Source organism: Rattus norvegicus, chromosome 1 (assembly GCF_036323735.1).
Source record: "Rattus norvegicus strain BN/NHsdMcwi chromosome 1, GRCr8, whole genome shotgun sequence".
Classification (NCBI taxonomy): Eukaryota; Metazoa; Chordata; class Mammalia; order Rodentia; family Muridae; genus Rattus; species Rattus norvegicus.
This window is the reverse complement of record NC_086019.1, coordinates 184,225,375-184,239,103: the sequence shown is the minus strand read 5'-3', so window position 1 is coordinate 184,239,103 and position 13,729 is coordinate 184,225,375. Positions and strand designations below refer to the sequence as shown.

General features: G+C 39.6%; 1 protein-coding gene across 11 annotated transcripts in view; it reads right to left on the bottom strand.

The window, feature by feature from the left end:
• The window catches only part of Abca16 (ATP-binding cassette, subfamily A (ABC1), member 16), a 179,648-nt gene extending 166,918 nt beyond the window's left edge, over positions 1–12,730 (bottom strand). For 8 of the 11 annotated variants that reach the window (XR_005499417.2, XM_039101179.2, XM_039101180.2 and 5 more), the window contains exon 1: positions 12,601–12,730. The gene's annotated coding sequence lies outside the window, so the exon portion shown is untranslated. The remainder of the gene's footprint in view (positions 1–12,600) is intronic. The other 3 variants (XM_063280997.1, XM_063280999.1, XM_039101186.2) reach the window with 3 other exon arrangements.
• Between the last annotated feature and the right edge of the window lie 999 nt (positions 12,731–13,729).

Here is a 13,729-nt window from a genome sequence, read left to right as displayed (position 1 = left end):
CAGAAAGAAACAGGAGAGAGCATATGTCAGCAGCTTGACAGCACACCTAAAGGCTCTAGAACAAAAAGAAGCAAATACACCCAGGAGGAGTAGAAGACAGGAAATAATCAAACTCAGAGCTGAAATCAACCAAGTAGAAACAAAAAGGACCGTAGAAGGAATCAACAGAACCAAAAGTTGGTTCTTTGAGAAAATCAAAAAGATAGATAAACCCTTAGCCAGACTAGCCAGAGGACACAGAGAGTGCTTCCAAATTAAGAAAATCAGAAATGAAAAGGTTGACATAAACTACAGATTCAGAGGAAATTCAAAAAATCATCAGATCTTACTATAAAAGCCTATATTCAACAAAACTTGAAAATCTGCAGGAAATGGACAATTTCCTAGACAGATACCAGGTACCGAAGTTAAATCAGGAACAGATAAACCAGTTAAACAAACCCATAACTCCTAAGGAAATAGAAGCAGTCATTAAAGGTTTCCCAACCAAAAAGAGCCCAGGTCCAGACGGGTTTAGTTCAGAATTCTATCCGACCTTCATAGACCTCATAGCAATACTATCCAAACTATTCCACAAAATTGAAACAGATGGAGCACTATTGAATTCCTTCTATGAAGCCACAATTACTCTTATACCTAAACCACACAAAGACCCAACAAAGAAAGAGAACTTCAGACCAATTTCCCTTATAAATATCGACGCAAAAATACTCAATAAAATTCTGGCAAACCGAATCCAAGAGCACATGAAAACAAACAGGGATGGTTTAATATACGGAAAACCATCAACGTGATCCATTATGTAAACAAACTGAAAGAACAAAACCACATGATCATTTCATTAGATGCTGAGAAAGCATTTGACAAAATTCAACACCCCTTCATGATAAAAGTCCTGGAAAGAATAGGAATTCAAGGCCCATACCTAAACATAGTAAAAGCCATATACAGCAAACCAGTTGCTAACATTAAACTAAATGGAGAGAAACTTGAAGCAATCCCACTAAAATCAGGGACTAGACAAGGCTGCCCACTCTCTCCCTACTTATTCAATATAGTTCTTGAAGTTCTAGCCCAAGCAATCAGACAACAAAAGGAAATCAAGGGGATACAGATTGGTAAAGAAGAAGTCAAAATATCACTATTTGCAGATGATATGATAGTATATTTAAGTGATCCCAAAAGTTCCACCAGAGAACTACTAAAGCTGATAAACAACTTCAGCAAAGTGGCTGGGTATAAAATTAACTCAAATAAATCAGTAGCCTTCCTCTACACAAAAGAGAAACAAGCCGAGAAAGAAATTAGGGAAACGACACCCTTCATAATAGACCCAAACAGTATAAAGTACGTCGGTGTGACTTTAATCAAGCAAGTAAAATATCTGTACAATAAGAACTTCAAGACTCCGAAGAAAGAAATTGAAGAAGAACTCAGAAGATGGAAAGATCTCCCATGCTCATGGATTGGCAGGATTAATGTAGTAAAAATGGCCATTTTACCAAAAGCGATCTACAGATTCAATGCAATCTCCATCAAGATACCAATCCAATTCTTCAAAGAGTTAGACAGAACAATTTGCAAATTCATCTGGAATAACAAAAAATCCAGGATAGCTAAAACTATTCTCAACAATAAAAGGACTTCAGGAGAATCACTATCCCTGAACTCAAGCAATATTACAGAGCAATAGTGATAAAAACTGCATGGTATTGGTACAGAGACAGACAGATAGACCAATGGAACAGTATTGAAGACCCAGAAATGAACCCACACACCTATGGGCACCTAATTTTTGACAAAGGAGCCAAAACCATTCAATGGAAAAAAGGTAGTATTTTCAGCAAATGGTGCTGGTTCAACTGGAGGTCAACATGTAGAAGAATGCAGATCGATCCATGCTTATCACCCTGTACAAAGCTTAAGTCCAAGTGGATGAAGGACCTCCACATCAAACCAGACACACTCAAACTAATAGAAGAAAAACTAGGGAAGCATCTGGAACACATGGGCACTGGAAAAAATTTCCTGAACAAAACACCAATGGCTTATGCTCTAAGATCAAGAATCGACAAATGGGATCTCATAAAACTGCAAAGCTTCTGTAAGGCAAAGGACACTGTGGTTAGGACAAAACGGCAACCAACAGATTGGGAAAAGATCTTTACCAATCCTACAACAGATAGAGGCCTTATATCCAAAATATACAAAGAACTCGAGAAGTTAGACCGCAGGGAGACAAATAACCCTATTAAAAAATGGGGTTCAGCGCTAAACAAAGAATTCACAGCTGAGGAATGCCGAATGGCTGAGAAACACCTAAAGAAATGTTCAACATCTTTAGTCATAAGGGAAATGCAAATCAAAACAACCCTGAGATTTCACCTCACATCAGTGAGAATGGCTAAGATCAAAAACTCAGGTGACAGCAGATGCTGGCGAGGATGTGGAGAAAGAGGAACACTCCTCCATTGTTGGTGGGAATGCAGACTGGTACAACCATTCTGGAAATCAGTCTGGAGGTTCCTCAGAAAATTGGACATTGAACTGCCTGAGGATCCAGCTATACCTCTCTTGGGCATATACCCAAAAGATGCCCCAACATATAAAAAAGACACGTGCTCCACTATGTTCATTGCAGCCTTATTTATAATAGCCAGAAAATGGAAAGAACCCAGATGCCCTTCAACAGAGGAATGGGTACAGAAAATGTGGTACATCTACACAATGGAATATTACTCAGCTATCAAAAACAACGACTTTATGAAATTCATAAACAAATGGTTGGAACTGGAAAATATCATCCTGAGTGAGGTAACCCAATCACAGAAAAACACACATGTACTCATTAATAAGTGGCTATTAGCCCAAATGCTTGAATTACCCTAGATGCATAGAACACATGAAACTCGAGACGGATGATCAAAATGTGAATGCTTCACTCCTTCTTTAAAAGGGGGAACAAGAATACCCTTGGCAGGGAATAGAGAGGCAAAGATTAAAACAGAGACAGGAGGAACACCCATTCAGAGCCTGCCCCACATGTGGCCCATACATATACAGCCACCCAATTAGACAAGATGGATGAAGCAAAGTAGTGCAGACCGACAGGAGTCGGATGTAGATCTCTCCTGAGAGACACAGCCAGAATACGGCAAATACAGAGGCGAATGCCAGCAGCAAACCACTGAACTGAGAATAGGACCCCCATTGAAGGAATCAGAGAAAGAACTGGAAGAGCTTGAAAGGGCTCGTGACCCCTTATGAACAACAATGCCAAGCAACTAGAGTTTCCAGGGACTAAGCCACTACCTAAAGACTATACATGGACTGACCCTGGACTCTGATCTCATAGGTAGCAATGAATATCCTAGTAAGATCACCAGTGGAAGGGGAAGCCCTGGGTCCTGCTAAGACTGAACCCCCAGTGAATGTGATTGTTGGGGGGAGGGCAGCAATGGGGGGAGGGTGGGGAGGGGAACACCCATAACGAAGGGGAGGGGGAGGGATTAGGGGGATGTTTGCCCGGAAACCGGGAAAGGGAATAACACTCGAAATGTAAATAAGAAATACTCAAGTTAATAAAAAAAGGAAAAAAAGACAAAAAGACATTGTCAATAAGACAAAATGGCAACCCACAGATGGGGAAAAGGTCTTTACCAACAGTACATCCAATAGAGGACTAATATCCAGAATATACAAAGAACTGAAGAAGTTAGAGTGCAGAGAACTAAATAACCCTACTAAAAATGGGGTACAGAGCTAAACAGAGAATTCTCAATTGAGAATGGCTGAGAAGCACTTAAAGAAATGTTCAAAATCCTTAGTCATCAGGGAAATGTAAATCAAAATGACCCTGAGATTCCACCTCACATCAATCAGAATAGCTAAGATCAAAAACACAAGTGACAGTAGATGCTGGCAAGGATGTGGAGAAAGAACACTCCTCCATTGTTGATAGGATTGCAAGTGGTATAATCACTCTGGAAATCAATCTGGAGGTTCCTCTGACATTTGGAAATAGATCTACCTGAAGACCCAGAGATATACACAGAAATTGCTCTACCATGCTACAGGGGCACAGACATGTTCCACTATGTTCATAGCGGCCTTATTTGTGATAGCCAGAAGCTGGAAACAACCCAGGTGTCCCAAAACAGATGAATGGATACAGAAAATGTGGTACATTTACACAATGGAGCACTACTCAGATATTAAAATTACTTCATGAAATTTACAGGCAAATGAATGGAACTAGAAAATATCATCCTGAGTGAGTTAACCCAGTCACAAAATAACACACACACACGGTATACACTCACAGATAACGTGGATATTAGCGTAAAAGTTCAAAATGCCCAAGATACAACCCACAGACCATATGGAGCTTAGGAGGAAGACCAGGGTGTGGATGCTTCAGTCCTGCACAGAGTGGGTAATGGGACAATCTTGGGAGATGGATAGAGGGTGAGAGGTACCTGGGAGGGAGAGAGGAGGAGGAGGGAAAAAAAGGAGGGCAGTGTCAGTTACTGGAGGGGATTGAAGAAAGGTACAGAGGGTTGGGATTTGAATAAAAATATGTAGCTGTGGGGGATGAGGAACTGAATTAGCCACCTGTGGGTCCCAGACTTTAGGGAAATGAGATGCTCCCAGGATCCAATGGGGAGGACTGTAGCTGAAATGTGCAGATAAAGGGAGATAGAACCTGTAGAGACCATCTCCAGTAGATAGGCAGGGTCTCCAGTTGAGGAATGGGACCATCCACCCATCTCAATGTTTTTAACCCAGAAAGGTTCCTGTCCAAAGGAATAGGACAAAAATGGAGCAGAGACTGAAGGAAGGGACATCTGGGGACCACCCCACCTGGGAATCCATCCTGTCTGCAGATACCAAACTCTGACATAGTTGCTGTTGCCAAGAGGCACTTGCTGACAGGAACCTGGTGTGGCTGTTCCTTGGGACTTTAGGTCAGCAACTGACCAATGCAGATGTGGATGCTATCACTTCTCGGCCTTTTGGCTATGATCAAGTGCATATGTGGATGTTTGGAGCCAACCGTCAGACTGAGCTCAGGGACCCCGGTGAGGGAGCTGGCAGAAGTACTGGAGGAGCTGAGGAAAACTGCAACACCATAGAAAGAGTAACATCTGCTGGCCGGACCATCCACTGCTCCCAGGGACTAGACCACCAACCAAGGACTGTACAGGGAGGGATCCATGGCTCCAAATACATATGTAGCAGAGGATGATCTTGTCTGACATCAATGGGAGGGGAGGCCTGTGGTCCTAACGTCCCAGAGTAGGGGATGCTGGAGTAGTGGGGCGGGAGTGGGTGGTAGTGGGGGAGCACCTTTATAAAGGCAAAGGGGAGGGGGAGGGGAGGGATGGGATAGGGGGTTGTTTAGGGTTAACTGGGAAGGGAGATATCTTTTGAGATGTAAACAAATGGAATAATTAATAAAAACTAAAAGAGAAACTATGGAAAAAATAGATTGTTAATATATTATGAAGAATTTGGAAAGTAGAAAAATGTATCTAAGACATGGTTCCTTCCATTTTTCTAGGTAAAAATGGCATAACACTAACAAGATTTAATTTTTAAAAATACTCTGTTCTTCATTATATTAAGTTTAATTAAATCATCACTGCAACAAATAAAAAAGCAAATCAATGGAGTATCAATCAGTATGTTTTCATATGCTCATAGTGTTATCACATTCCACACCAAATGTTAATGAGTAAACATGTTTAAATGCCTCTATAGTATTTACTTCACATTTACTATACATCATATTCTATATGCTAGCTACTGATATAAACTCAGACTTCATTTCAGAGTATAAAATCAAGACTCCATTCAGACTGGTGTTCTTTCATTTTAATTTTATTAAAATTAAGGGAAATAAATTTTAATTAAAATTAATTTAAACTTTATTAAAATTAAACTTACTATTTTAATTCCTTAATTTTTAAGGAATATTAACTTGAAAACTCACTCTACGGTGAACTTTTTGGCATGGTTGTATGAGAAGGTCAGTAGCTATTTCTGACAGTAAAACAGCTATTTAACTGCTAAAAATCCAAGAACATAACCACTACTAGGTGTGGTGGCACACACTTTTAATCCCAGCACTCCCAGGAAGGCCAGGCTAGTCTACATCATCTGTTCTAGGCCAATGAGGTCTACATAGTAAGATCCTATCTAAAAAATAGAAACACAACCACTAAAAGCTGAGCATAGTAAAATGGAGAAATATTTGTTCAACATAATCTAGTAAATTTTGGAAAGACTATCGAGTCAGTTCATTTGTATTCTCTCACCCTCATGGTCTCCCATGCCCTTCTCTCATCTGACTCCATGCCAGCTCTACTTTTAAGAAAAGGTGACTGAGGGGGTTGGGGATTTGGCTCAGTGGTAGAGCACTTACCTAGGAAGCGCAAGGCCCTGGGTTCGGTCCCCAGCGCCAGAAAAAAAAAAAAAAAAAAGAAAAAAAAAAGAAAAGGTGACTGAGATGGGGGCCTCTCCAAGCCTCTCAATTGATATTGTACCCGATGAGAGGAAGAGCACTGAAGATGTCCCATTAAGGCTGGGTGCTCAGTTTTTATCTCAGTACTTTGATCCATTATGCATCTCTCCACTGACTGCTCCCACTGTTAAAAGACCGTCTAAGGCTGAGATGCCCCGATCTATGTATATAAACACAAATATTAGAAGGACTATTCAGCAAGATAATAACAACAGGGTCTATGCTAAGGCCTACTACCGCCCCAGCTTCTCCAGTGTTAGTTCTAGGCATAAAATTCTATCCCATGGAACAGGCCTCATATCCAATCAGAAAGAGGTTAGCAACCCCTAACATCATGCCACTAGTGCACCAGAGAGCCTATTTTGCCTGTGTTGGTTGATGTTGCAGCATACAAGGTTTCGTGATCTGTAAGAACATAGAGTGTCTTTTCTCCCCCAGCATGCTGAGTAGCACCTCTTAGCAATGTGAAAACTAGCCAGTATGGAGGAATTTCCCCGTGGATTTGATATTTTTATGTGTTTTGCATCCAAGGCGTGTGGTGTCTTTAGCAAACAGTTTTACCATGTAGTTAAGAGCAATGGTAATAGTTTCCTGGCAAGGCTCAGGGAACACTGAAAAAGAAGAAACAGAAAGACTATAAGAACCAGAGATTGGGGAGGAGAGCTATGAAATACTATCAAGATCTTGTACATGACACAGTGAGTCCACTCATGAATTCATGGCAGCTGTGGCCACCTGCACAATATCAAGCCAGCCAACATTTTTGTGGACTTGGGCTGGGGGTTCTCTCAGGACCTGCAAGGTACTAAGAAGCTATTGACAGTAGATAGATGCTGGTGTATGGGGTGGAGAATGTTTCTTTTTTGAGAATGTGTCCACTAGGTGCTTCTCATGCTTTGGTGGATGGCTTTACGTCCATGAACATATGGACAACATTAACATGGATTATCTCAGTGGGATTCAGGAGTTGGAAAGGGAAAATGAGAAGTAAATACAGTATTTCATGTATACATGTATAAAAGTCCCCAAAATAATTAAAGTTTTGAGATTCTATTTTTATCCAGGTTCTATTCATACTTGGGAAGCCTATCTGAGGAGCTAAAGGCTGAACACCACATATATGAACTTGATTGTAGGAAAGACATCAACTCAAAAAGAAATTTCCAGCGTCCAACAATGTGAAAAATTGATTTTGTTATAGCCACCTAGATTGTGCTATTTTGTTACAGTAGGCCTGTGAATACAAGGACATGACTACTAAATTTGAGAAAAGGCTTCTCATTAACTATTTCAAATAGATTTAGAGAGCAAAAGTAAATTGTTGCAGGATATTTGATCACACTGTGAACACTGAGAGTGTGTTGTTTACTGGAAAAACCTGTTATAGTTGCGGTGTGGCTCACCTCAAAGAGCTTTCTGTTTATTGTAATCAGTATTTAATAAAGTCAACCACAGGTCAAGAGGTAGAGCAAGCAACCAGTTGACAGGGGGTGAACATAGTAAAAAAAACCATAGGGAGTAAGGGAGTAAGAGTAAGTCAGCAGGGGAGAGAGGAGAGTGGGGAGGGGAGGGGAGGGGAGGGGAGGGGAGGGGAGGGGAGGAGAGGAGAGGAGAGGAGAGGAGAGGAGAGGAGAGAGGAGAGGAGAGGAGAGGAGACACATACAGAAGTAGAAAGGAGGGACGTTTAGTTTGAGGGGTTTTTAAGCCTTCATGGAAAAGGAGAACCTTCCTTTGGGGACATTGGCTAAGGAGGAATGTCAGCTGGGTACCTCCTCTGCCTCTCTGAGCTAGCAGGCTTTCACCCCAGCATCTGGCTCTTGATTATTTATTGGTAAAATTTACATGTTTGAGATTTTGTTAAAAAACAATATTTAATACAATAATATTTCAACAAATTAAAGTGTTAATAAGCAAATATACATTAAAAAGTTCAATCAAGGAAGGTTCAATGGATGATCTGAATAGGAAAAAAATGAGCAAACTTGAAATTAGGTCAAATTAAACTGCATAGGTTATAAAGCAAGAAAAAGTTGACAGTGACATTTTCCCCTCAAATCTTTCCCCCAAAGGGAAAGAAAAAATGATCAACAGAAATAGTAAAAGAACCTATCTTTGTAAGAGTTCCAGAACACAGAGGACATTTACACCATTCTAATACACCTGAAGAACAGCAGAAAACTACATTAAAAAGGTTGAAAAATGGTTCATTCTGTCTATGTCATTCATCCCTTACCAACTAGCACATGGTTGCACTGAGAAGAGGCCTGGGGCTCTGCCTTCTTAATAGGAGAGATGCTGAGAGTGATTACCAACTTCTTTAGTGTTTGCAGGTACTGACTTAGCTCATGTACAACAGAGAATCACCACAATTAGGCCACTTAGTGATAGCTGGAAAAAAGCAAGGGAGTGGTGGCTATCAGTGACTAGTCCCTTGTCTCTGCTAGTAGTTTTACCTTATCATGGAGACAAGCCACTCAGGCCATCTAACTGTATCCCCCTCAGCTAATAGGCTTGACTGTGTGTGTGTGTGTGTCTGTGTGTGTGTATATCTATATCTATATCTATATCTATATCTATCTATCTATCTATCTATCTATCTATCTATCTATATATATATATATATATATATATCTGGTCTACTGGAATCTCTAGATAGTCTTCTGAATAGTGGTCCATTTCCAGTTCTGAGCATGCTTTATCATAGCTGACTTTGCCTACCAACGTGGTCTTACATTCATCTTACCTATAGAAATTGATGAATGTCTGGCACCTGCCAGACATACCAAACCGTGAGCTGCTGGTGGGTCTTCCCTATCTATAGAACTGCACCTAGTTAACAGAGCCATCTAATCATTACAGACTTAACCATGGAGATGAATGCAAGAATTGCTGGATGCTCATTATACCTGAAGAAACAAGACAGTGACTATATACCCATGTCTACCTGGAACTAAAATCAATAATCTGTACTAAGGTAACATTTGAAAACATCAGAGAAAAGTCTTATATTGTGAAAGCCATGGTATAAAAGTTTTAAAGTCATAAAAGGGTAAGAAAAAAGTACAAATCACCAACATGAGAAACAAAAACGAGGGCACATCCCTAGATCCTATAGAAACTGTGAAGAAGAAAATTGAAAAGTGTATCAAATTTAAAGGCTATTAAAATATAATTCCAGTTGCTCAGAAAGGCACTGAGCACCAGGAATTCTAAAATACAGCAGTGGAATTAAATTTTTGCATGTCCATTGTTAAACAGTTTTTCATTATCTACCAAACTTGGAGAGATGAATTCTATACCAATATATTTATCCAAATAAAATATATATTCACACTTGTAGTAATAAAAATAGACACAAATATACCTAGCATTTGTAACGTAGGAAGCCTAAAATCCTCCATGTCAGTATGTAATAATGGAAATCATGGCATGTTTAAATAAAGAGACGCCACAAGGTAATGTAAATGATGAACTGCAACTCCCCACAGCAGAAATAAATATCCCAACGTGGAGGGGGAAAGTAAGATCTAGAGTTCCAGTGAGTTCTAATTCATTGAAAGTTCACGAGACAAAACTCCAGCCTAAACTGGTAAAGACTGTGTCACAGGCCATGTATCAGAAGGGAAGAATGATTACTTCTGATAACAGAATGTCTGTAGAGTAAGACTAAAATGGAGTTTAAAAGTAGTTCCAGCTTCCTGAAAATGCCTTTCTTCATACTTTAAAGTGTAGTTAACAATTTCTTGCTTTGCTATTATTTTAATTTTATTGAGACTTTTATACATGTATCATTCTATATTTATAACATATTTATAATCATTATATATATCTTATATATGTGTGTGTCAGTCTATATTTATAACATATTTATGTCATTTCACCCCTACTTCTCTCCCTTCAACTCCTCCAGAGACTCTTTACTCCCTCTCAAATTTATGACCTCTTCTTAATTATTATTGTTACTATTAAGTCCAAGAACTCCTGATCTTCCCAAAATGGCAGTACGGGTGACACTGTCCTAAATAGGTTGTTGGACAGGTAAACAGAAAGATTGTTATTGGGTAAACAAGCCTAGAGTTCTTTTTTTATCAGATGGGAAACTAGCATGACTCTATTTTTGTAATCAGGAGCTATTTTGATATCCTAGTCTACTTAAGTTTCTGTTTACTTGATTGGGCTATTAACTGCCTGGTTTTGCTTCTGTAACCACACTTGCTTGCAAAATCTCCCACCCTGGGGTTTTGTCCCATAAAAAGAGCTTGAGAAAGTGGCTCAGGGCTGTTCTCCTAAAACCTGTATTGGATGAGACAGCTGCCAGACCTAAAGCTTGCTTTGATTTGGTCTTAATTTGTGGGCAGTGATCTTTCTCCTTGTGTCTGTAGGTTCAACAATGGACACCATTATAGAGATCCATTACTAGTTAAAATAGGTGTGTAACCATGGGGTGTCCAATCCCAGGTGATACAACTACAATGCAATTTTTTTTCAGTGGTGGGGTAGGGATGAGGTCTCTCTACATAGCCCTAGCTGTGCAGTAAATCATTCTGTAGAGCAGGCTGGCCTCAAACTCAAAGATCTGCCTGCTTCTCCTTGGACTAAAGGCATGCATCACCATGCCTGACTTACAATGCCATTACTGTTTAGATTGTATTATAGTCTCTATGTATTACTACTGCACAATTAATTTTTTAAATGTGTAAATTTTTCTCATTAGGTGACAAAGAAATGAGTACATATTCATAATGCCCACTACTTCTTGATTGAAGTGGTATAACGGTTAATTACATTTAAAGTTTTAATTATTATTTTTGAGATTAAAAATAAAAGCAAAAAATGCCTATAACATGTAAGCCCCTAGCTTGTACAAGTTGTACCCTATTAACATACTTTCCTTTTCCCCAGACATTGAAGACTGTTCTTAAAAGTGATCTTGTAAAACTTGCTGTTCTTGCAAGGTAATAAGCCCCTGTCTACAAAGGCAGAATACATGTAATGCTGTGTTTTTTCCTCTTTATAAGCCCTGGGCTGATATGGCTAAATGCTGCATAATGGGAGCAGTCCTGCTCTTAGGTGCAGTCCTGATACCAATATTTAAATTAAAAGCCTCTTATTAGTTAAGAGTTTTATTAATATACTGGTCTCTGAACAATTCCAGACCCACAAGACAAAGAATATCATCACATCACTTGCAACAACATAGACTGAACTAGATTATCATGCTAAGTGAAATAAGTCAGGCACGCAGAGACCATGTGTTCTCTTGTATGTGGTATATAAAGAGAAATCATTTCGTGAGTACAGAGGTGGTTACCAGAAGAAGACAGGTGTAGGACAAGGAGGGTTAAGGTTAAGGAATAATGATTAGTGGGTACTGAGCTAGAGCCATGTGGAAGTACGAAGTTCCGTTCTAACCAGAGATAACTACAATATTCCTGATATTTCAAAGAGCTAGAGAAAAAGAATAGACAAGCATATTTATGAAATCTAATAAAAATACTATTTTTCGTATTTAATTTTCTCAAGAAATGGCACCTGCTTATCTAAGACATACAATAAAATTGATAAAGGTGGACCAAAGATTTCTTAAAAGTATAGAAAAAAGAAAAATTAGTGACATCAGTTCTGGGTGAGTTCTTGAACTACCAGCATTCAATCAAGACTTATTTTTTCTTTTTAATTATGGAAGAACTGGTAGCTTTTGTTTGTTTTTCTAACAGTAGGTTTTCCTCTTTTTCCTTTTCAAAAACTGACCCAGCTAAGACATGCTCATTAACTTTCTTAAGGTGGAACGACATTGTATCTGTGCAGTCCTACCTATTCAGTTTTCCAATACACACAGGGGAATGGTGGGGAGGTGAGTATCCCGCCCTCTAGCCTTTAACCTCCTGTAAACTCCAGCCTGAACTGGGCTCTGACATCACCCCAATCCTATTGCGGGAAATGGTGGGAGTTACTAAGGTCAAACTGCTCTTCCAAAACTTGACAAATTCCTCAGTAAGCTATAGCCCAGACCTCAAATGTACTTCAAACCTCTCACAGTTTGAGTTGTTAGCCAGGAGGTCCCTGACACTCACCACTCGGCAGCAACCGCCTCCACAGCCCCTGCTTCCTCCACTGAATCACGGCTTGGCTCGTGTCTTCCCTGAGTTGCACTTCCGCTCAACACCGGATCAACTGCCCAGCCTCACCGGGACAGGAGCGGAGGCTGACCGGAAGTGCGGAGGCAGAGCAGAGCCCTAGTAGCTGAAGGCAGTGCTTGCGGTGTGTGGGAGGGCCTAATGTAGTAATGTAGTACTGTCTCTGCCCTCATTTCTGAGGTAGCAATTTAAGGTTTCTCAGTTTTTCTTTTGTTTTTAAACTATCTTATTTTAAATGTATCTACCTTAGTTTACGTGCACTGGTGTTTTGCCTGCATGTATGTCTATGTGAGAGTGTCAGATCTTGGAGTTACCGACAGTTGTGAGCTACCATTGTGGGCGCAGGGATTTGAAGCTGGGTCTTGGAAGTGCTTTTAACTGCTGAGCCATCTGTCCAGCCCCAAGTTTTTCTTAATCTAGATAAAGACTTGTCAGTGTCCAGCTTTCAAATCCCTAAACATTGTTTTCTCTGATTTTTCTTCTTTGTCAGTTCTTGGTTTGGTTTTGTTTGACTAGTGTATTCTTCTCCTACTTTTCTACTTCTTGTTAGACATGCAGTTCGACTCTTGATTTAAAAATATTTTGTTGTTGTCTTAGAAGTCTTCATAGCTACACATTTTTCTCACCTCTGCTTTTGCTTTTGAAAGTTTGGTATGTTTTGATCTCATTTTCTGAAGACATTTTGTAATTTGTTTTTTTTTTTCCTCTTTGACTCATAATTAGCATTTTACTTTCAAGTACTTGTGAATTTTCCACTATTTTATCTGTTTTTGATTTCTAGTTTTATTAGACATTTTGGGCAGATAAGGCACTCAGTAAGATTTCAGTATTTTTTTTAGAGCTGGGAACCAAAGCCGGGTGCTTGCCACACAAGTGCTCTACCGTTGAACCAAATCACCAACCCACCCCTATTGTGACTTATTTAAAGACCCAAGATTCAGTGACTGCTAGAGAATGTTTCATATGCACTTGCGGAGGATATATCTTCTATCATTATTTATTGCAATGTTTATCATAGGTATGTCTATGTTCCTATTGGAGTGCTGTGCTCATAATGGCAATCAAG